The following is a 24,499-nucleotide window of genomic DNA, read 5'->3' as shown; positions in this document are numbered from 1 at the left end:
GAAAAGATTAAGGAAGCTAAAAGATTTGGAATCCATACCAAAGAGGTCTCGTTTAAAACCTAATGGCCACAAATCATCAGTCCTTTCAAGAACAGATTTAAAAGAATCAGTGCAGGAACAGCAGACAAAGCCTAGGAAATCCTCATTTGAAAAGTCATCTGATTCATCTAAAGCAATTGAAGGACCAATGGCACTTTGCATGAAAGTTTTCCTCAGGGATTCGCATTACCTTCTGTAGTACAGTTGAAAGTTTGGTACAGGCAAATGGTTTTCAAAAAATCAGAATCGAATATAAAATTGGCAGAAGGAAGATGTTTGACAGATGACGATATCAGTAAATATGTTTTTTTTTTTTTTTAAATTCACACTGAGGAACCTAAGTCCATTGAAACAAAAGAAGATAGGAATCAGGTAAAGAAGAACCTGCAAAGAGGGAGAGGTAGTATTGGAGAAGCTCAATCAAGAAAAAAGGAAGCTGTAACGAAGGCCTTACATACGGGACTTCTGGACAGGCAGAATGATTTGGATAAGTCTGTGCTTGCGAGCAAGCCAGGTGAAAAAGAAGAACTGCGTGAAATTCATAGGTGTGAAGTAGCGACACCCAATGAAATTGGTTCAAAATCCTTGTCAGATAATTTACCTTCCGCAAAAGGATTGGTTGAATGTTCTGTATCTCGAGCAGAAGATGGAAAGAGATCATCTAAAGCTTCTCAGAAGAAGAATGAGAAAAAGTGGCTACGGTTCCAAACAGTTCTACTAAGAATTATATTTGTGGCAAGACCTTTGAAACTGAAGGGGAAGGCATTATTGCTAATGAATCATGTGAAGAAAATCAACAGATAGGTCAAGTGGCAATGGTTATGAAAGGTTTTGAAGCTGTTTTGAAATTACACAGCAGTTTCGTAGCGCGCTACGAAACTGCTGTAGGTGATGATTTTAACGCAAACAGGCAGTTTTGAATTATAAGCGGCAATTTTGAAAGGGAAACATCTAAAAGGCATACAAGGCATTATCTGAAGCTATCTAACCGTTAACCAGGTCAAGACACGTGGAGATAATATGGATTCGAATCCAACTTTGGATGTTTGTCATAAAGGAAGCATATTTCATATTTATCACACTACAGGATATGTGAAACAGTTACAGTTGGCAAAAGTTTTGGCTTTCACGTATGCAAACGGTGGACAGCACATCAAAGACGTGGCAGTTTGCTCCATTTTGGGGTAATTAAAAGATAAAGGATATACTTCGTTGGAGCCAGACATGTTAAGGCAGACTAAAGACCGATACACAGGGACAGTTTCATACATTTCAGGGTACTGGAAAAGGAAGTGTCATTAAAGATCAAACATGGAGCTTTGAACATCCATTACAGCCAAACTAAAGGGGAGCAGATGTCAAAGAACGAGGATCATTGTAATTAAAGCCATCATGCATGTAAAATGGAGTTAGAGTCATAGTTAATTTAGAACTCTTTAAAAACTCCAGTCAGCACTTTATTGTATTTATTAGTTAGTTAAATAGCTGATAGGTGTCATTAGAGGTAGTTATCGAATTCCCCTCATGCTGGAGGAGGAAGCTCGAATTAGTTAGAATAAGGTTTCTATATATAGTTGAAACAACAATGTAATGAGGGTTGGGGATTTTATAAAACAGAGTACTGTTTTGGCTTATGTAGAAAGACAAAATTCAGTAATATAATAGAACTGCTTTTCTTCTCAGGATTCATAAAGTGTTTCTATGTTCAAGATGTGTGGTTTTACTTTATCCTTGATTTATTTTACAGTTGCATAGATGTGTAATCACTCAGAATTCACTTATGCTGCTCTGATTTCCTGTACACATTCATGAACTGTGGTTTTATAAGAGTTGTGTTTTGAACATTTAAATGCCACATGCCCTGACTTCTATGTAAAGGCTGTATCATTATTTGCTGAGATTTTATTGACTCCATAGGCCCAATGGAAACTTATGTAATGTTTGTCCAACCTTCATATTTGTCACTGTTATTTAACAAGAGTTAGCCCTCTTATTTTTAATCAAAATCAATAACCTTTTGAGAGAGCCCTCTCAAGCTAAGGAGGCTAAACCTTAGTCAAAAGATTGGTTTGAAACAGTTACACTGAGATAGTCTGATCAGCAGCCTATCAGGGTCCTATTTTGGTGATAACATTTTGGTGCGTCTGCCGGGAGTCTGAAGATTATTCATTCCCGAAATCAATGGTTGAACTTCTGAAGGTAGCAGGAGCTCAGACATCTTTTTGAGGCTGCAAAACTACCTTGGCGACTCCACACATCAAATAACAAATTAGAAGGTGACTCCACTGCTAGAAGATCAGTAGCTTGATGAAGTTTCAAAATGAGTTCCACTGCAAGAATGAATGCCAGGTATGCTCCTATGAATCGGTCTCATATCCTTGGTTTTCCAAATCCTATGCCAGAGGTTGATTGGTTAGATGATCTTCCAATATTCAAAGATGAAAAGAAGGATAATGCTGCTCTTCATTTGGTTAAATTCCATATGCATGTACGCAGTCTTAAGGTTCATTTCCCTGAAGATTGTCTCATGAAAATGTTTATGACCACTTTAGAAGGAAAAGCATGGTCTTGGTATAAAAGTTTGGAAAATGGTTCAATATATTCGCTTGCTAGTTTTCATGATGAATTCTATGAGATGTATAAAGAATGTTATCCTTCCTTATTGTTGCTCAAAGATTGCTGTAGACATTCTTTAAGTCTTATTCAATACTTGGAAGATTGTTATGATGATGATGAATTTATGGATGAAGAAATTTTAGAGGCTCTTCATAACAATGCATTCCAGCACCGAGAAGAAAGTATAACATCTCATGAAACGCAACATGAAGATCAGCAGGGGTTTATTTGTGCAAACCATGTTTCATCCTCTGATATTGATGTAGATATGCAGCAGACTTCTCAGTCTTCGAATCATAATGAGTATGAAATTGATTGCAAACAGCAAGAAGAAGTGGGAGATAGCTTTTACGACCCTCAGGCAGAGGAAAAGGTTGGTTTTTTATGTCAAACTTCTCAGCAGCTTACAGCAATAGATGATCATAAGAAAGAGGAAAATTACATTGTTTGTAGGCAGCATTCAGAAAAGCAGTTCGATAGCACATCAAAGGAATTTTGTGTGGTTGAGAATCAGTGGTCTAAATTGGTAGAGTGTTATGATGATCATCAACATAACCATGTATTCTTTGACCCTATAAGTGAATATATGGACAAGCTTTGCACTCCGGTCTTTCATTTTCATTTGCATTATGAAGATCAAGTATATTATGAGTTGATTTGGTCATCTCACTACCATGGTTATTCTGAGGTCGGATGCAGTCAAGAGCCTCCAATATCAGATAAGACATTTGATTGGCTGTATTGGAAATATCATGTTGCCTGAGCTACAAGTGGAGCTTGCAGCTGATAGGGTAGGTAGGTAGGTAAATGCAAATAAGCTCAAGGTTGACTGAGCATTTTTTTTTCTAGTAGTGGTAGATTTCTTTCTCTCACAATGATCATCAAGTTTAAGCCCGAGGTGAAGGCCCAAGAAGTTGGAAAGGAATACTCGTCAAGCAAATCTATGTTTTTCATAAAATGGACAAAGCACTGGACCTGCAAGTTCTTAGTGTACTACAGGAGCACACTATCCCAAGTGGAGCCACTGTTATCACTTAAGAATTCCAATGCCAAATGTCTCACATTTGTTTGATGGTAAAGCACATAAATCCTTTTATGCAGTTTCGCAGCGCAACATGTTTAGGTGGTTTCGTAGCGCATAATTCATATTTTGCACTGGCTGCGCTACGAAATTGGGGAAATGAGTTCATTGCCTGATGTTGAGAGGCAAGCTATATTCAGGGAAGCAAAACAACACAACCATAGCCCACCCATATCACCTCTGTCTCCTATGGGTTCTGTGGGAATATCTAACTCGACATGTCACAATGCTGGATCTTATCATCAATATACAAATAATACTGCTGTGTTTCATTCTCAAGGTTTTTCCTATAATCCTGCTACATTGGCTGAAGTTCTGGTATCTAGTGGAGGTCAATATCCTAGCATGCCTATTGTACAGAGTTCTGCTTCCCTCCAGAAATCTGCATCTATTGAGAATCTCACAGGGGAACATACATCAGGTTACCTAAATTTTCTGTCATCAGATTGCCAAAGAGGAGCTATACATGGTAGTATCTTTGATGAAAATCCAGAATACATCAGGCAATGGCTGCAAGAGTTGGAGAGAGAACTTTTTAGTGATATTGATGAAGCAAGTATCATTAGCCCCGCTCAAAGCACATATATTGACAGGGAATGGGCAGACACAATAGAAAACCTCCTGTATGAGGATTCCCCTATGCATTCTCTGATGGAGAGCACAACCTTAAAGGATTATTCTAATGGAAGCATAGATTATCCCAGTGTTGCAAATATCTCTGATTCATGTTCTGTTTCACAAACTAATTCTTTGTAACAAGAAGCATATGCATCAACTGGTCACCGGCAAGATAATGTTCATACAGGGAGCTCTTCCAAACAGATGTTAATTCAATGTGCAACTGCAATATCTGAAGGTGGATGGAGAACAGACAGATTCGCGGTTTTGTTTCAAAATAATATCACCATCAGAACATCATAGGGACTGTGGAGGCAGAGCGGATTTCTGTTGATCATGTTGCACACTTAAAACCCTCAGATGGAGATATAAATATGGCAGTATGACTTCTGGGAAGAACGGGCTCTTGCCACCTTTTCTTATTTATAATTTGCAAAATGTCTTGAAGAACAGAAAGATATCCTAAGGAGCTTGTTCTTGCTGTTGACATAGAGCATTTAAATCTGTTTGCTGGCCTTGCTGATGGTGTTTAGTGTTTGGTGCAAGTTCAGTCAATATTATCAGAGGATGCTAAAATTGGGATATTACTTGAATATCTCGAAATTAGTTTTAATGATGCAACAGTTTTGAAAAGTAATCGACTACAAATGTCCTGCATCCCCGCTTCTCCTGAAAGTCTTGCATCAAGTCACTCTTTTTATTTGGAAAGCAAGTCTTCGATTACATGGGATTGCATTGTCCAAGGTTCTGACATTTGTATTATTGATTGTGCTCCATAGGTTACAATTATGTGCAATAAAGGATGTGCCCCCATGTTGTCTGATCAATCTGAAGGTAATGAGTTCCTATGTAGAGAAGTGCATTCTGAAAATTCTGAATCTCTTCTTTGTCTACTTATGAATGATTTTCTATCCCTTGCATTGGATCCATTTTATGGGTTTGAAAGGGACTGTCCATCAAAGGTATCTCATTTCTTCCTAAAGTTCAGATCTCTGGTTTATCAGAAAAGTCTGACTTCAATTTCATCTTTGGAGGCATCTAAAAATGTTGAATCATTACACAAGGTCAGAGATATTCAGGAAACTAAGAACAGAAATGCTAGACGGGAGTTTGATCTCTTGTCATCCTTGCCAGAGTCAAATGATTCTAATGTCAAGGATCCCTTAGCTGATGAAAATGGCAATTCAGAACCAAATGAAGTTACTCCGTTAACAAATTCCAAGATGCAAAATTCTATGCCTCATGTCTTTAAAAATGGCAGAAGTCAACGTCTCGAGGCAAAGGAAAATAGGAAACGGAAGTTGGATGTGCAGTCTGATGGTTCTGGTTCTTTGAAAAGATTAAGGAAGCTAAAAGATTTGGAATCCATACCAAAGAGGTCTCGTTTAAAACCTAATTGCCACAAATCATCAGTCCTTTCAAGAACAGATTTAAAAGAATCAGTGCAGGAATAGCAGACAAAGCCTAGGAAATCCTCATTTGAAAAGTCATCTGATTCATCTAAAGCAATTGAAGGACCAATGGCACTTTGCATGAAATTTTTCCTCAGGGATTCGCATTACCTTCTGTAGTACAGTTGAAAGTTTGGTACAGGAAAATGGTTTTAAAAAAATCAGAATCGAATATAAAATTGGCAGAAGGAAGATGTTTGACAGATGACGATATCAGTAAATATGTTTTTTTTTTTTTTTTAAATTCACACTGAGGAACCTAAGAAACAAAAGAAGATAGGAATCAGGTAAAGAAGAACCTGCAAAGAGGGAGAGGTAGTATTGGAGAAGCTCAATCAAGAAAAAAGGAAGCTGTAACGAAGGCCTTACATACGGGACTTCTGGACAGGTAGAATGATTTGGATAAGTCTGTGCTTGCGAGCAAGCCAGGTGAAAAAGAAGAACTGCGTGAAATTCATAGGTGTGAAGCAGTGACACCCAATGAAATTGGTTCAAAATCCTTGTCAGATAATTTACCTTCCGCAAAAGGATTGGTTGAATGTTCTGTATCTCGAGCAGAAGATGGAAAGAGATCATCTAAAGCTTCTCAGAAGAAGAATGAGAAAAAGTGGCTATGGTTCCAAACAGTTCTACTAAGAATTCTATTTGTGGCAAGACCTTTGAAACTGAAGGGGAAGGCATTATTGCTAATGAATCATGTGAAGAAAATCAACAGATAGGTCCAGTGGCAATGGTTATGAAAGGTTTTGAAGCTTTTTTAAAATTACACAGCAGTTTCGTAGCGCGCTACGAAACTGCTGTAGGTGATGATTTTAACGCAAACAGGCAGTTCTGAATTATAAGAGGAAATTTTGAAAGGGAAACATCTAAAAGGCATACAAGGCATTATCTGAAGCTATCTAACCATTAACCAGGTCAAGACACGTGGAGATAATATGGATTCGAATCCAACTTTGGATGTTTGTCATAAAGGAAGCATATTTTATATTTATCACACTACAGGATATGTGAAACAGTTAAAGTTGGCAAAAGTTTTGGCTTTCACGTATGCAAACGGTGGATAGCACATCAAAGACGTGGCAGTTTGCTCCATTTTGGGGTAATTAAAAGATAAAGGATATACTTCATTGGAGCCAAACATGTTTTAAGGCAGACTAAAGACCGATACACAGGGACAGTTTCATACATTTCAGGGTACTGGAAAAGGAAGTGTCATTAAAGATCAAACATGGAGCTTTGAACATCCATTACAGCCAAACTAAAGGGGAGCAGATGTCAAAGAACGAGGATCATTGTAATTAAAGCCATCATGCATGTAAAATGGAGTTAGAGTCATAGTTAATTTAGAACTCTTTAAAAACTCCAGTCAGCACTTTATTGTATTTATTAGTTGGTTAAATAGCTGATAGGTGTCATTAGAGGTAGTTATCGAATTCCCCTCATGCTGGAGGAGGAAGCTCGAATTAGTTAGAATAAGGTTTCTATATATAGCTGAAACAACAATGTAATGAGGGTTGGAGATTTTATAAAACAGAGTACTGTTTTGGCTTATGTAGAAAGACAGAATTCAGTAATATAATAGAACTGCTTTTCTTCTCAGGATTCATAAAGTGTTTCTATGTTCAAGATGTGTGGTTTTACTTTATCCTTGATTTATTTTACAGTTGCATAGATGTGTAATCACTCAGAATTCACTTATGCTGCTCTGATTTCCTGTACACATTCATGAACTGTGGTTTTATAAGAGTTGTGTTTTGAACATTTAAATGCCACATGCCCTGACTTCTATGTAAAGGCTGTATCATTATTTGTTGAGGTTTTATTGACTCCATAGGCCCAATGGAAACTTATGTAATGTTTGTCCAACCTTCATATTTGTCACTGTTATTTAACAAGAGTTAGCCCTCTTATTTTTAATCAAAATCAATAACCTTTTGAGAGAGCCCTCTCAGGCTAAGGAGGCTAAACCTTAGTCAAAAGATTGGTTTGAAACAGTTACACTGAGATAGTCTGATCAACAGCCTATCAGGGTCCTATTTTGGTGATAACACGAGCCAAATGAAGAAAACTCAATATATCTTTTTTAGTTTAATGTGTGAGGAAAAAGAGATAAAAGAACTTCTCATGCCTTCTTTGTAGATCTAATGAGCTCGAAGAAGGGAAAAACTCAGGGATTTTTCAATTTAAGAGCGAGAAAAGGTCCCAAAAAAGAAATTTCTCATATCGTCATCGTAGGAGTTTTACCAGCCTGAAGACAATAAATCAAGGATTTTTCAGTTAAAGAGTGAGAAAATATACCATAAAAGGAAGCGCTCATATTGAGTCAAACATGGTCGATTTTGAAATTCACCACTAAAATCTTCATTAGATCATAAGTAATATTGACAAAATATAAAAATGGCATATAATAAATGATATAGGAATGAAAAAATTTGATTTCAATGATTAGCTAAGGTGAGTCATACCTCCAGAGTGACTATAAGAAGGGTTGAAAAGACTTCATTTTCACCATTTGAGTTTTGTGAGAGTGTTCTAGAGTGAAAAAGGAGTAGATCTTCCCCAAGAAATTGCGAGCAATCTAGGCAACCATTCAATGCATTGTCTATTCTAGGTAGATGGTATAACCCTCATCTTGCATTCTATTACATTTTTCAACTATTTTTAGTGTAAAATTTTAGTTTATGAGCAAGCCCTAGGTAGCCTACTGTGCCTAATGCGGCCTCCCAGGGCATGGGAGCATTAAACACCCTTCACATTCTGCAAGGGTGTGCTATCTCACCCTGTCGGCCTTGGGGAGTAATGTTAGGCTACTTGGGTGTAAAGTAAAACCACCAAGCTTGATTTCCTGGGGTTTTCAGTAGAAAAATGATTGATTTATGGGTGTTTTCATGCAGGTTTTGAACAATCAAAATGAGTCTTTGGAGGGAAAGAGCTCACAATAATTAAGAACTACATATGCTTAATGATCTGACATGATTACTTGCTTTGCGTAGATGTGGTTTGATGAAGTATGCCAGACTTGACTTGATGGAGGGTTAGGAAGATATCCTACATTGGATTATCCAACGATGGGATGAATAATAAGGTGTGTTCAGGATCAGGTATCAGGAGCTTGCAATTGAAAGAGATGATATTTACTTTCTTACAGGTTTATCGTGTAGAGGTGCATGAGTAAACTTGACCGGTGGTAGAGTAGATCCACGAACCACCCTTGAGTTGGTCTAGACTCACTGCAAGCCAGGTAGTGGATTAGTTAGTAACAGGGTCCCCATCGAGCGGATCAGGACTAGGCCTATGAGGGCCATTCTTTGGATGATCGTGTGCTTGGAGGGGTCCAAGAGCCAGCACGTAGCGACAAAAGCTCAACTATTACTAGCCATTGACTGTTTGCAACCCCAGATATTCAACTGGTGTGAGGGAGTTCTTCACCAGGTGAAAGCAGAATTGACAGCTTGCAAGACTCAGGCCCAAAAAGAGTTTGGGTATGGTACTCTTATCATATCCTTTTTTCTTGAGAGAGTTCCCTTGCTAAGGCCTCACATGAGTCTGGGTCTAGCTGGTCCTAAGGAGCCAAGATAGGGGTGATGGGCTTCCTTAGTACCTCGGATTGGAGGGGGGCCAATTAGACACTTCTTCGAAGATGATTTCTTCGAGTGGCTCAATGGCCAGATTCTCATGATCGATGATTATGCATATGCAGGCATGGATTACACAGGAGATCCATAACTGATTTTTCCACTCACACTTAGTGGGGGCCACAAGGTAAGAGGATTTGATTAGAGTACAAAAAGTATTTTTTAACTTTTGAAATTTATGTAATGTTTTTTTATTATGGGTGAACAAGTACTAACATGAAGGGTTTGCTTGACATAGATTTGGAACCAATATATCCTGTGGGCATGCCACGCCATGCTAAGAGGGGTGATCAACTACCTGGGGTTGGAGTAGGTATGGCCTCCGCGACTCTCCACGAGGTTGCTAGGAACCTCGAGGGAGATACCAGATCATATGTAGTGACACATGGTGGCTGTGCCTAAGCGATTTCTGGTTCCTCTTAGGAGGTTGGATAGAGTTGTTCTGATTTATTATGAGCAACAGGATTAGCAGTAGTATGGTATAGCTAGTGGGTGTCATAACGAGGCTTAGTAAAGCCATTTTGTACTTCCAAACACCCAAGTTTTGGGAATTTTTGATGTAAAAATACTGGATTCGATATATATATATATATATATATATTAGCGATTTATGATGTAAATGTGTTGTTTTTAATTTTTTGTAAATTTTTAACTGTGTAAAATTTTACTTTCATGCATGTATCTATAATGAATGAGATAGATGCCAATATAATACATAATTTTCTAATGAGTTAGCTACTACATTAAATTCTTGAGGAATGTGTTCATATGTAATAAATTCAAATTGACATTCCAAGAGTCGTACCCTTAAATAATGACGTAACAAGATTGGATTGTGAATGTGATAGTGATTTGTCAAATGCATAATGACTAGTTGAGAGTCTAACCTGACCACCATATTGGAGATGTACCGAGATGATGCTTTAGTAAGAAGTGAAATTACATACATATACTTAGCAATATTGTTGGTGGCAATGCCAAGAAAAACTCCCCCGGAACTATTTAGTTCCAACTCAAGTGTGTAAATGACCCAAGAAACTGATGCAATATACTATGTGTATCTTATGTATGGTAAGGGTAATGAAGACATCTGCACAACAAGAGACATGAATGAGACAAATACTCATAAAAAGCCAAAAATAAAGTCATAAAAAAAGAAGAAAAACTTATAAATACATAAAATTACAAATAAAATTCCCAGTGAAATACTAGGCATAATAATTTTTCAGATAGAGCCCACTGCGGGGCTCCATGAGCGGGATTTTGTCACATTCCTGAAGTTCATAGGCACCTTTTGAGAGGACCTTGGTAACGAAAGATGGACCAATCTAAAATGGTTGAAGCATACCTACCCCCAAGGGGTCGTGCTTTTGATCATAAAGTAGAACAAGATCACCTTCTTGGTAAGAACGAGGCTTGACATTTTTGTCATATTGGGATTTGAATCAATGTTTGTGGGCTTGAGGGCGAGTGTGGCATCTCAACGAGTCTCGTCCAAATGGTTGAGAGATAGCAAGTGCTCTTCTTCAGTGATGGTGCTGGGAAAGAGTTCAATAGTTAGTTTTAGTGAAGGAATTTGGCACTCGATAAGTAGCACTACTTCCGGGCCGTAAGCCAGTTGGAATGGAGTAAAGCATGTAGCAGTTTTAACTGAGATTCGGTATGCCCACAATACAGGATAGAAAATATGGTGCCAATAAGTTTTGTGATTGCTTACCAACCTGCAGATCATGGCTTTTAAGATGTCATTGACGGCTTCCACTTGGCCATTAGCTCGGGGGTAGTAGGAGGAAGAATGTTCTTGCCTCAAACCTAGAAACAATGTTAAGTCAGACATCATGTGGTTCTAAAAGTGAGAACCATGGTCTGTAATGATCGTGTGGGGCATGCCAAAACGACATATCGCCTGATTAAACATGAATAACGTCGTGGTTTCTCCATCGGCCCGAAGTGTGGGGATGGCTTTTGCTCATTTCATAAAGTAGTCCATAATGACAATAATGTAGTTGTGTCCATTAGAGGAAGTGGGGTTGCATGTGATGAAGTCAATGCCCCATTTGGTAAGGGGGACGATGGAGATAACCGGTTGTAGGGGGGCCAGGGGTGCGTGCATCTTATTGGTAAATATTTGACAAGGGTGACACTATTGGACCGCCTTAATACAATCTTTAAACAAGGTTAGCGATTAGTATCCTACGCGTAGAATGTTTTGGGTGGTATCCATGTGAAAAAAATGACCACCACATGCCCCAGCATGGCAGTCATTTAAAACATGTTCCGCCTGTTCATGAGTGAGGCAACATCGAAGAAATATATTAGTGCCATGGCGATATAAAGTATCATTCAACACTAAATAGTGTTGAGCTTGGTGGCGGATACAATGACAGTCATCTGACGCTAGATCAAGGTGGAATCGTTGTGCTTGGTGGTAGACAAGAATGTCTCCGTACCAAGGGTCAGTTGAGTTGATTAGATATACATATTCATCTAGGAGAGGATTATGGGCTATCTCATTTGGATCGATTATGGGTATCTCTGACAATAATTCTATGAAGACTAAGGATTTTTTCGCCTTGGCAATGGAAAAGACCAAATCAAATTACTGGAGGATAATAATCCATTTTGAATATTTTCCTCCGATGACTTGATGAGACAAAATTTGTCTCATGGGATTCTCCAAAGCGATGATAGTAGTCTGTCATAGCAGTATATAATGTCAGAAGCAATTGACAACAAAGACAACTGCCAAGGATAGCTTTTCCACATGTGAATATCGGAGTTTGGGCCCAGCTAGGACTTTTGAGAGATAATAGATCACATGCTCACTAAGATCATCATGGTTTTGAACCAACACCATACCAATGGAGGATGGTGAGGCTGGTAGGTGTTGTACCTTAAGAAACCAATTTCCTGGCTATAGAGAAATTGTGCTTAAGAAATTAATAAATATTATTTACTGTCACTTATTGTTTGTTGCATTCTCAAATGAAGGACCTGGAAAAATTGGTCTTTAACCCTTAATACATATATGACCAGAACATTTCAAAATGCCATTTGTTGCTAAATATAAATGATGAGTGAAGAAAGCTTGAAGGAGAAGTTAAAGAAAATATGCTGGTGTTTCACAAAAACTACTATTTGTAACTTAGAAGAATTATGAAAATGAGAACTAAATCATAGACAATATGCTGCTTAACAAAGAAACTACTATCTGTGACTCTTGGAGAAGTTAAAGATAATATGCTGGTCTTTCATAGAAACTATTATCTATAACTTAGAAAGGAGGGTGGAAACTTCGAGTATAGGAGAGCTCTTTTAAGGAATTTTAACTTTATCTACATAAGAAACTAAAGACCTGCAGCTTCATTACTATACTTGAAAGAAGAAAACATAACATGACACATGATAGAGAAGCTTACAAAATTATACCCAACAACTCATGGAAACTTTTGATTCTTTCATTAATCAATGATGATATCAGGAATACAGTGGCCTAGTCTTCGGGTTCTCTAAAATTCCAACAACCTCTTTTCTGTAAGTTTTCCTCCCTTTATACATTTGTGAAACAATTGCTGATCTTTGAAACTGTCAAACTACTAAACTGTTTCTCTAACTATCTGAAGTAAGAATTATTAAAAAATATTACCCAGAGGGTAAAGACATCTCAAAGAACATAAAAGAACATAAAATAACTGAACATAGAAGATGACAATGATTGTTGGCTTTCAGCTCTTGAGTTCCTCTATAGATGCTTTAATAATGCTTAATCCATTTAAACCATAATTAACTGCATTAAACTTTGACTTGTGCGTAGATTGGGGCTTACGTATATATCAGATGCGCTTATATTGGCCAAACACAAAGAAAACATGCCCAACTGCTTTTTCTTCAGATTCGGCTTTAATGTTGATTTTTCCTTTTACACAACAAAATTAACACAAAGCACGCAAAAGCGGAACTGAAAAAGAATTAATCCAGTTTAATAACTCCATCGGATCCGGAATCCCATCGCATATTGCAATCGGCACTTTCCATTGTTATTTTAACATAATGTTGAACTTACGCATAAATCCTTCATATTTTCGCTATTTCTATTATATCTCTTTTATAATAGAAATACACCATGAACATGCCTTTTCGACTTTTAACATGGGCTCTGCACAACTATCGAGGCATACCTTTATCGCAATTGCAATCGACACTTTTAGTGGTGTATTAACCCAATCCTAACAGTTTGCGATATGGCGAACCCGTCGATAGTATAAAACATGGCATATAAACCATATCGGGTCTGGCCATCGCATATCGCAATCAGCAGAACCCATATATATATAAAACATTATGCTATATCACGGACCCGCCAGGGCGTTATAATACAATATATATATGCTTCGGTTCTGGCCCATCGCATATCACAATCGGCGCTATTGGCGGAACCAATCATCCATAACATTGCGGACCCGCCGAAACTTTAAAACATAATATATATGTGTTTCAGGTCCAGCCTATTCAACGCTTATTTCTATTATAATCCTTTATAATAGAAATACATATAAAATGTGTAACCATACCTTTTTCTGCCTTTTCCAAAGCCTTTGCACAGTTTTCAAGATACGCCTTTATTGCAATCGACGATCGGTGATTCCTGTGGTAATAATATAACTGCCCGCTGCATCTTTGCGATTGCGATTTAATCGCATTGCTAACATATATATATATATATATATATTGGTTATGGCTCCATAAACCATTTATAATATGATTTAACTTGATCACATGGGCCAATTCTTTTACACTTGTTTTTTTTGTGCTTTGATTCCGATATGCAATTTATTACATCTCCCTCTTGCCATATTATTTTTTTAAAGATATTTTCAAGTGATTTTGAATGAAACATGAATACTAAAGACAACAAAAAATACATGTTACAACATCTAGCTCCACCTGGGGATAGTGCTTTTGCCACAGAAGCGCTAAGAACCGTAGATTAGTGCCTCATTCATTGGGCATGGAGTCATATATAGCTTCACCAAGATTAACTATGTGAACATTTGTACAGTGAACCCACACCAATATCTGCAGTGATAAGATGCTTGCACTTTAATAGCAAAATATTGAGAATCATAGATCAGTAGCCTTAGTTGGGTAGGGAGTCTAAAACTGTGAAAACCCTGAAATTTTGACAAACTAGAACCTGACAATCTTGAAGTCTGGAACCTCTACAAACTAGTTTCCAACTGGGAAAGCCACCCGTATTCATCAACTAATGATTAAACTGAAGAACTGCAACTGGAAACCAAATGCTCAACACCTGAGCTTATTTATGTCCAAGTTCCTACATATGTAAATGATTGATCTCCATCGGGTGAACTCAATCTTCCAATGGTACGGGGTTAGCATTTGGGTGCTTAATCTAGAACCATTCTGCCAGTGAATCTTGAAAATGCAATTCATCTTGAACATACAATAAACTATGTATAAAGGAAACTCATAATAAAAATTAGGAGTATATCCACAAAATGATATGTGTAGACTACTGATAAATTATTTCATGTAATCTGCCACAGGATCTTCAAAAGTATAAGAAAAAATATGTTCTTGATCAACTCCAAAAAAGAAATTCCCCATGTATGAAGGTTCTTGCTCGATTAAACCTTTTGTTGGGATAATATGTTCAATAGAACAATCAGCAACATCTTTAAGAAAATGATCTATGTCACTTTCATGTCTCCACTTTTCATCTCTAAGCTTTGACTCAAAATAATTTGTAATCCTAACCTCAGGAATAAAAAGAATTTTTTTCACATTACTATATGACATATGATCAACTTCAAATAGACTGTTTACCTCTGATCCATGGGCATCCTTATGTTCTTCAATGCAATGATATACAACTTCTTTATCAGCTTTCTTTAAATTACATAAGATAGCCTCTTTTGCTGTGATATATGGCTCAATATATTGCTATCCAACATATCCCACTTGCTGGTTTCTTCCTATATGTTCAACACCTAACTAATGAACTTGAAGAGCTTCGTCCTGTTCCCCATTTAAACCATTTTGATTATAGATAGGAGGATCATCAAAATTAACAAAATAGGAACTCTGGGGATTTATTTGCAACTTAATTATTTCTTTCTCTTCTCGATTGCTGAGCAGAAATTCTTGATGCATGTTTGAACTTTCCTCCATCTGAATGCTCTCTCAATTTGCTTGGAACCAAGTCAACCAATTATCTGCTTGGATATTATTGGAGAGAAATGCTTTATAAACTTTTCCACATCATTTTGAGAAAATGATGCTCGATTTGCTTGGACCATAGTCAACCAATTCTCTGCTTGGGAGAGTATTGAAGAGAAATGCTTTATAAACTTCTCCGCATCATTTTGAGAAAATGATAGTTCCTATCTTTCAGAGACTTGCTCATAGTTAATCTGGCTACAATCTCTCTAAATGCTTGATATATTATCAACAAGATCATCAGTTTCTTCAACAGGATTATCATGATCTTTTAAAGTTTCTTTAGAATCATAATACTCACAACAACCTTCAAAAAGAAACTTGTGTGGATAATAAATTCTACAAGAAGAATTGAATACTGAATGGAAATCTTTCAAATATGAAATGCTTGAATGAGGCAGAGACCTGAACCAAACCCTTTCTTCTTGGTCCAAAGAAAACATAAACAACTTCATCTTCACATCTTCATGAATGATGCCCTGCTACTCCATGCATTCATGAAACTCTTGGAGATGCTGAGCTGGATCTTCATATTCCATTCTACTGAATTTTGGAAGATACTCATTCCAGGCATAAAATCCAGGCATATCATGATGATAGCCAGTGATCCCAGTAAAATTAAATGGATCAAATTTATGGACTAAGAATGCAAGGAGAGCCATTAAAACCGAGCAAAGAAAACTTCAAAGTACAATGGAGTCACCACTCAATATTGTAAGTGAAAATCATAGGTGTGAATGTACAACCAACTGTTGAAACTTGTCACTCTCAAGAATCAGCTTCAAACTTAATGAATTCAAGAAAAAATGTTCTTATTCTATTTCTTTGCAGTCTATGGTCTTTGTTACAATGGAGTCGCCTTTTATTGCTTTTATTCAAAACAGCCAAGTATTTCCTCCTCACTGAAAAACTAGAGGAAAATCTTAAAAACCCAGGGAAAATTTTTCTTGTCTTCTTTCCCAGGCAATGGCGCCAATTAATGGTGTACCTTAAGAAACCAATTTCCTGGCTGTAGAGAAATTGTGCTTAAGACATTAATAAATATTATTTACTGTCACTTATTGTTTGTTGTGTTCTCAAATGAAGGACCTGGAAAACTTGGTCTTTAACCCTTAATTTCATATATGACCGGAACATTTCAGAATGCCATTTGTTGCTAGATATAAATGATGAGTGAAGAAAGCTTGAAGGAGAAGTTAAAGATAATATGCTGGTTTTTCACAGAAACTACTACCGTAACTTAGAAGAATTATGAAAATGAGAACTGAATCATAGAAAATATGTTGCTTAACACAAACACTACTATCTGTGACTCTTGGAGAAGTTAAATATAATATGTTGGTATTTCACAGAAACTATTATCTATAACTTAGAAAGGAGGGTGGAAACTTTGAGTATAGGAGTGCTCTTTTAAGGAATTTTAACTTTATCTATGTTAGTGCCAGTGTCTTCACACTGCCATCAGTGATCAAAATATGCTCTTTTGCATTTCATAGTAGGTGTCTCACACTGATGAGTTTGCATTCCATTAGGTCATGGATTCATTGATGGTAGGGTTTAGTTCCAGTTTTTCCCTCATGATCTGTACTTGCTGATCTTCTTTCATATATTCTAGTCATGGTTCATGTTCATTCCGCAGTTTATTTCATTAGGTCTTAGGGTTTGGTATCATTAGGTTTTAGGGTCCCACCATGGTCAAATCCAATAATTACATGCCAATAATGATCAGCAAGGACATGAGGAGGCCAATAATGATTAGCAAAGCCATAATTTATCATTTTGAAAGCCTAATGTAGTTCTCACCTCAAAACTTGTTTTGAGGTGAAAACAGAGTATTTTGTTTTTATCTTCATTTATGATGTAATTTTATATTTTCATATGTAATCTTGGTTCCCAGTTGCTCCAAAGCATCTTGTGATGTTTCCAAGCACCTGCCACTGCAAAAATCAAGTCATCTTGAGCACCAATTCACCTGCAAAAGAAAAAGAGAAACAAAGCACTAAAACCCTAAATTCCTCTCCCACTGAGATAGGGTTGGCTATGGGATCAGAGATATCTGAGAAGAGGAGGCATAAGGGATATTAGAAGGTATGAGGCCATTTCATATCATCAAACATCAGGTCTCCATAATTTTTTGAGAAGTCATTCCAAGGAACAAGCCATTCACCACACATAAGGGACGATTTTTATTCAAACTATTTTTCTGAGCAAACAAAGATGAATTTGAAAAAAGTGAGAGATTTGTTTGTCCATAATTGACCCAATAAGAAAAACCTCTTTCATTTTTTACACAGGTTTCATGGTTTTAGAGAAATGTCAAAAATATAGTTGCCTCAGGAGAGTTGATGCACCTCTGGAGTGACCTTCGTAAAATCAATTTTTATTCTATATGGAATGACCAAATGACTTGCTTGATAAGTCAAATGATAAGTAGACACATATATATTTCCAATGATCTATCATGAACTGAATTTGGAGTTGAGGAATATCTTCAAAATTTGACTGCAACAACACTATTCATTTTGGAAGCCCCATTCTGCACATTTTGACCAGTCTTGGGAGATTGCGTTTTTGACAGGGCAAATGAACTCTGAATTGAAAAATTCAAGATGTTTTGGAAAGTAGACTTGACAATATTTCCAACGAGCTATCCCACACCTAATTTTCACACTAGGAAGGTAGTCAAAAGTTGTCTTGAAGGTGGTGCTACGCTTTTGGCCAGTTTGCTAGAAATTCAAATTTTCACCTGTTTTCACTGTAATTTTGATTTCTCACTCGTCATGGATGATTTCAATGATGTAATTAATGACTTGGCATGTAAATGTAATGGTTAAATGGTATTAGAGAGTAGATTCATTAAGTTTAAGTGGTTTTGAGGTCAATGAATCAGTTTCCATGCTTATAGAGGCAAGTTGTTCCACTGCCTATTTTCTTGGTCCCTATTTGGAAATGGTTGTAACAACTCCTCTTCTCTTGGTTTCGACCCCTAATGGCTAGAATAGGTGGTTTGATGTCTACATTATCTATTTTATTTTTCATTAGCAGAAGTTGGACTCACTTGGATGTTCTAAGCTAGATTGTTCATCATTGTAAACAGTTTGGCAAGGAAATTAATAGGATTTGTAGCTATTTTTATGGGATTCCTGTGGTATGGTGTTTTAGCATAGTCTCTTCTTTTTTATTAGTTGTTTATATGTTTATGTATGCCAACATCTATTTCACTACTTCTAATTGAATGATATCAAGATAGATAGGTAGAATTCATTGTTTGTAGTGCTCTACCTTGGGAAATCATTCAGTACTCTATGTTTTCTGTTGTTTGAGTAGGATCCATGATTGTCTTATGCCCTCCTCAGCTCCTCACCAGTATTTGACATCTCCCTCACTAAATTTCAACTGTTAAAACCTTTACCTACCTTGCCCCATAGAACACCTTGCATTCTGACATAATTTCCTAGACCTAAAACTGCCTAGCTCCATCTGATCCACAAAACCCAACAAATTCAATCAAAATCCTCTGAGCTACTATACCTAGCCTAAAATCCCTATCTGATCCAGTCATTTTGACTGAGATCCATAAGGAGAGAGCCCTCTCCCGACCTGGTAGGGCTAGCTACTAGGTTAAGCTTGGTTTGTGGTTACCTTAGAATTGCTTCAATTCAGCATGAGGTCAATCTAGGCGATAACATAGTGGTGACCATATTGGGGAAGTAGTTTTATGTCCTCAGTAAAATGTATCAAGTTCAGATTTGATTGTTGATGGTGGACAATGATTAGACACCGGAAGGCTGAAATCATTCACTTAGCGACTCTAAATCAGTTTCGAGATCAGATCCAAGGACTCCACTGGAGGATGAACCTGACTAGCAGAAACATGAAAGGACAATATGGAAAGATCAAGTATTCAAGTTGGAATTTCATCCAAGACATTATGTTCTTTATTATAAATTATTTCTTCTCTTTTCCCGAGAATGTCAAGAAGGCTTTACAAAGTATATTTTATTTGAGAAAAGATCCTAGACTTACATTTGATTCTTTCCCTTTGAAGATTGTGAATACCAAATATTCGCATGCCTTTGATCTTGATGAAGACCCTTCTTCTGAATCTTATGATGCCCGTCTTCAAACTGATGAGCCTAAAGAGACCAAGACTGATTCTACAACTTTTGTATATACCCCTATACCTTGTAAAATTTTGGATAGGTACAAGCCTCTGATTTTACCTCTTATATCATATGCTTTCCCTTAAAATCATTACCTATATCTACCAAGATTTGATGGTGAATGTCACAACGTCACTGCTGAGAGACATGTACTAAATTTTGAGTCTTTTCTTGATCTTTTTGAAGTTGATGAAGAAGATGTCAGTATTAGGCTTTTTGCTCTTTCTTTGCAAGGAAAAGTTAAGAGTTGGTTCAAAACCCTGCCTGATGCAAGCATCTCAGATTTCCAGCAGTTCATCAAAGTTTTCCTCAACAAGTGGGTGGTCAGACAAAACCCTTTCTTGATAGATTTTAGGCTTCTGTGGAAGTTTTTTGATTCATGATCCGGATTATCCACAGTTTTCAGTTCATTCTGCCAACATTTCAAACCCCAAAGGGGGTCCATCATCAGGACAAATAAGAAAGAATAAGAATGAGAGATTATTGAGAGAGAAGAGAGTTGCGACCTGGAAATAAATACAAGAACCCTAAATTCATAAATGAGGGCCGACATATGATTTCTAATTATTATTTAAAATTATGAACAAATATTAAAATTAAAATTTTTCTATAATTAAAATATTAAAATTATGAACAAATATTAAAATCTTTACTATAATTAAATTATATTAATTAATATAACTAAATTATATTACTTATATTATTATAATTAATATAATATATATAAATTATAATTAATTTATATAATTATTCTAATTTATATAATTTAATATAAATTAATTAATAAGATTTTATAAGTTAATTAATATGATTTATATAATTAATATATTTAATTTATATTAGTATAATTAATAAATTTATATAATTATATAAATTTGCTTTAATTGTTTTAACTTATTATTTTCCTATTTATTAGATCAGGTTTTATAAGATAGTTGTTCTTAAAGCTGATAAAGGTGGCGCCACCGTTGTGTTAAACAAAGAAGATTACATTCAAAAAATGAATGAGCATTTGAGCTGTGGAAGTTATAGAAGAGTTAACTCCAACCCTATTCCCAATGTGATAAAACAGGTCAAGAAAGCCATCATGGAAACCAACCTGGAAGATAAAATTAAGAAGAAGCTGATTCCCTCCTGTGAGGTTATTCCTAGAATCTATGGGTTACCAAAAATCCATAAGGAAGGGGTTCCCCTTAGACCAATTGTTAACACCATTGGTTCCCCTACCTATGAATTAGCGAAATATGTGGCTAAAATCCTAAAACCTCTGGTTGGTAACACGGACTCTTTTATAAAAGACTCAAGTGATTTTGTTAAGCTTATTAAGAATAAAAGGGTGCATAAGGATGATATCCTTGTAAGCTTCGATGTCGTATCATTGTTTACAAAGATTCCTCTTGATGAAGCTGTTCATGTTATAAAGATGGCCACCGATCCTGAAACTGCAAAGCTTGCAGAAATCTGTTTACGGTCCACATTTTTCAGTTTTCAAGATCACTCTTATGAGCAAATTTCTGGAGTCGCCATGGGTTCCCTGCTCTCACCTATTGTCGCCAACCTATACATGGAGTACTTTGAAAGAAAAGCCCTTGACTCCTTCCACTTGAAGCCAGCATGGTGGAAAAGGTTCTTGGATGACACCAACCTGAATTGGACTCATGGTAGGGCAGAGCTTGAGAAGTTCTTCAATCATCTTAACTCTATATCTTCCGAAATCAAATTTACGATGGAGCTTGAGGAAAATGGTAAGATCCCCTTTCTAGACGTTCTGATCAGTAGAAAGGAAGATGGTACTTTGGGACACCAGGTCTACAGGAAGAAAACACATACTGATAGCTATCTTCACGTCGACTCTTATCATCATCCCTCCCAAAAATCCGGCGTCTTGAACACCCTAGCTGTGAGGGCTTTTAGGATCTCTGACCCTGATCACTTAAAGGATGAGATAGATCACTTGACCTCTATCTTCAAAAACATTGGATACAAGGAGTGGAGTATCACGAAAGCTATAAGAAGGGCCCGGGATAGGGCCCTCTCTGAGTGTCCCCCTGGAGAGAAGAAAGAAAATAAAGGGAAAGTTTACCTTCCATTCATCCAAGGGATTACAGATAAGATTGCAAAAATTTTAAGGAAGAAGAACATTCACACTCAATTTACAACATGTGGAACAATAAGGCAAATAATGAGGTCGGTTAAGGATAACATTGATCGACAGCAGCTCAAGGGGGTGTACAAGATCGATTGCTCCTGTGGCAAGAGTTATATTGGGGAAACGGGTCGATCTCTGAAAATAAGGCTTAAAGAACATGCCGCTGACATAAAGAATGAAAGATCCCGCACATCAGCCCTTGCAGAGCACTCATCCAAAACCAAACATCATGTATGTTTGGAAGGCGCCAGGGTAATTGCAAGAGAAGACAACTATCATAAAAGAAAAATCAGAGAGGCCATTGAAATTATGAAATACCCTCAGAACCTCAACAGGGACAATGGGAGTGAAATCAGTGGAAATTGGCTTCCTCTGATAAAACAAATAAACCCCCCCGGGACCCTTGGAAGCTCAGGATCAGAAATAAGGGGTCTTGCATTACGGGAGTTTAATTAAATCAATTAAAGCAAATTTATATAATTATATAATTATATTAATTATATTAATATAAATTAATATAAATTAATTTATATTAATTATATAAATCACATTAATTAATTTATATTAATTATATTAAAAATCTTATAAAATATAAAATCTTATAAATTTTATTAATTAATTTATATTAAATTATATTAATTAAGTTATATTAATTAATTTATAATAAATTATATTAATTATATAAATTAGAATAATTATATAAATTAAATCATATTAATTTATAATAAATTATATTAATTATATAAACTAGAATAATTATATAAATTAAATCATATTAATTTATATTAAATTATATTAATTATATAAATTAGAATAATTATATAAATTAATTACAATTTATATATATTATATATATTAATTATAATAATATAATTAATATAATTTTAATAATTAATATATTTTATTTATAGTAAAAATTTTAATATTTGTTCATAATTTTAAATAATAAAACCTGATCTAATATTAAAGCAAATTTATATAATTATATAATTATATTAATTATACTAATATAAATTAAATATATTAATTATATAAATCATATTAATTAACTTATAAAATCTTATTAATTAATTTATATTAAATTATATAAATTAGAATAATTATATAAATTAATTATAATTTATATATATTATATTAATTATAATAATATAAGTAATATAATTTAGTTATATTAATTAATATAATTTAATTATAGTAAAGATTTTAATATTTGTTCATAATTTTAATATTTTAATTATAGAAAAATTTTAATTTTAATATTTGTTCATAATTTTAAATAATAATAAATAAAATAATAATTAGAAATCATATGTCGGCCCTCATTTATGAATTTAGGGTTCTTGTATTTATTTCCAGGTCGCAACTCTCTTCTCTCTCAATAATCTCTCATTCTTATTCTTTCTTATTTGTCCTGATGATGGACCCCCTTTGGGGTTTGAAACGTTGGCAGAATGAACTGAAAACTGTGGATAATCCGGATCATGAACCCTTTCTTGATTCTAGAAGAGTATAACCAGCTGAAAAGACTGATAGGGGAGAAAGTACAATAGTTTTCTGCTAGATTTAACCAAGTTTATTTTTCAATGCCTATTAATATAAGACCTCCTCCTAGATCCACTCTCTTGCATTATCCAGAAACCTTTGATCTGGAAATGGAGTTTCAGCTGAGAGAAAGGAACCTTGCAACACTTGAAGAGATGCAAAATAGTGTAGTAGATGTAGAGGCTAATTTGTTGATCAGAAGGGCAAAGTTGAAGGAAAAAGAGATGAAGAACATAGAACCAGAGGAATCAATATCTTTAGAGGTAAAGCTCAACATTTTGGTAAGTGCAGTGGAAGAGATGATTCAAAAAATCACCACAAGGAATGAGTATGATGTTCAAGATCATGGCTCACTGATTGAAGAAAAACAAGTTGCTGATCCAAAACATTTTCTTTCTTATTCCATTTGTCATAGATCTGATAATGATTGTTTTATAGATCATCTTGGACAAGAGAGATCTGTTGATATGACATGTATGCTTGATGATGTGTTTTATGCTAATTATTTTCCTCAGTTTGATCAGTATGATGATTATTATGTTCTCCAAACAGAAGCTAGTCTTGCAGACAAATCAGTAGCTGGTTTGTGGAAGGAGGAAGTTCACTTTCAGCAGCTCGAATACAGTGATCAACCGTTGCATATCAGCTATGGAAGTGAGGAGGAAAGTGTAGCAAATGTTGAATTAAGTGAAGGATCTTTGCCTTTTTGTTTTACTTCGTTTCAGTTCATCATAGACAACTTTCATGCAATCAGAAATCAACCATCAATAAGTTGGGATCTGGACCATCTAGAGGGAAATGAAATCCTTGTTCAAGACTTCTCATATCTATATTTGCAGCCACCAAATGCCATTGAATGTCAGGTTGCAGATGAAGACTTGGAAGCTAGAACATATGATCAAATGATGCAAGATGATTCCGTACCATTATGTTTTGGATCATTTCAATTTTTGAAGGGAAATTTG

The sequence above is a fragment of the Pinus tabuliformis genome, chromosome Q (assembly GCF_031772625.1).
Source record: "Pinus tabuliformis cultivar Carrire ecotype Pingquan chromosome Q, CPIR1, whole genome shotgun sequence".
Classification (NCBI taxonomy): Eukaryota; Viridiplantae; Streptophyta; class Pinopsida; order Pinales; family Pinaceae; genus Pinus; species Pinus tabuliformis.
This window is presented reverse-complemented; position numbering follows the sequence as displayed.